Below are 1,835 nucleotides of genomic sequence, written 5' to 3' on the forward strand. Positions count from 1 at the left end.
GTGGGGATGAGGGGTTAGTCTGCTTCTTCCAAGAGTCATGGCCCTGAAAACCCTTCGGGGCAGTTCTACCTCTTGGGCCATTTGGAGTCAGAACCAGCGCCAAGCGTGGGCTTCGCGTTGGGTTTGGGTAGGTCAAAGGTGGAGTCTCCGCTGTGCACCGACGCTGATAAGTATCTCAATGAAGTCTGTGAACTGTACTGTTACTTAGGATTATATGTAAGGGTTTTCTCATGTCATCAGAGAACTTCATGGTCTTTTTTTGTTTCTTTTCTTTTTTGTTCTCTTTTTAAGGCCATCTCATGATATAGCCAAACCTAAAGGGCGGAAGGGTCCAATGGCCTACCTAGGGTTCCAATGACTTGGTGGCACAGCTCGGAGTCAAACTTGGGGTTGCTCTTTGCTCGCTGCATGTTCTCCACCACCCCCACCCCCACTCCACTGAGTTGTCATTTCAGATCACTGCACACACACATACACGCTGCCGTGCACTCGCCAGATGTCCGTCTCTTGGTCAACCAGCAATACCACACGCATCAGGAGAGTGATATCAAAACGCAGAAAATTCAAAGAGTAGGTTTGGCAGGGTGAGTGTCCCTCCCCACACTTATCCACCCACCCCCTACTTCTGTCACTCCAGGGCACAACCACTTTTATCTCTGTGTAAGAAGTCTTTGGAAGAACAGTAAAAGAAGAAGAAAGTTTCTTAGCATAACGATCCACCAATGACAAGCCAGGAGGGTGGTGAAATAAGAAAAAATGTCTTTATCCAATAAATGCTCCTCTCTGAAAAAAGTGGTAGGTCTTTGAATCTCCTTCGCTGTAGCCCCTGGAACAAGAGCCTCCAGGAACATAGCAGAAGAATGGGAAAGGATCGAGAGAAAAGGGTGTGTTAGATAAAATCTAAGCCTTCTATTCCACCGGGGCTTCCAACGCCCATTCAGTAACACCAATAAACAATATGTGCATATGACAGGCACACAGTAATCATAAAATTTTTATCAATGTTAATCTCACACACACACACACACAGGAGGCAGGGTGATATAATGGTCTACACATTGGACTACTAAGCACAAGGTCTGCGGTTTGAATCCACCAAGCTGCTTTCTCCTGCAAAGGTTTTAAAATCTCAGCAACCCCAAAGGGCAGCTCTGCACTGTCTTATAAGGTCGCTATGAGTTGGAATTGACTCGATGGGGTGAGTTTGTCATTTTTCTAGCCAAAAAAGCAAAGAGGTGGTAGCCCTTTAAACCAAACCTGTTGCTGTCGCATTAAGTCCAGCTCACGGCCACTTTGTAGTAAAAATATAACCGCTCCATAGAGCTTCCTAGATTGTAAAGCTTTACAGAAGTACACTACCCCGTCTTTCGCTCAGAGTGACTGGTGGGTTTGAATTGCTGATTCTGTGGGAAACAGCCAAATGTTTAATCCACTGCACCACCAGGGATCCTTAACAACCCTCTAAGTGCCTGGAAACCTGTGAGCTAGCACTTCATGCCATAATTAAGCAGTCCTCAAATTGCCCTGCCAGTTACTTCAGTAACTGATTCATCTGCTTATACACACTTGATGAACTCAACTTGCTCGGCTGGGTGTCAGATTCAGCCTTACCTGCATCCTGAACCCCGGATGTCAGATTCAGCCTTACCTGCATCCTGAACCCTGGATGTCAGATTCAGCCTTACCTGCATCCTGAACCCCAAATGTCAGATTCAGCCTTACCTGCATCCTGAACCCTGAATGTCAGATTCAGCCTTACCTGCATCCTGAACCCCGAATGTCAGATTCAGCCTTACCTGCCTCCTGAACCCTGGATGTCAGATTCAGCCTTACCT

Source organism: Echinops telfairi, unplaced genomic scaffold (assembly GCF_000313985.2).
Source record: "Echinops telfairi isolate 266 unplaced genomic scaffold, ASM31398v2 ScPeMD7_6;HRSCAF=24_0, whole genome shotgun sequence".
NCBI lineage: Eukaryota > Metazoa > Chordata > Mammalia > Afrosoricida > Tenrecidae > Echinops > Echinops telfairi.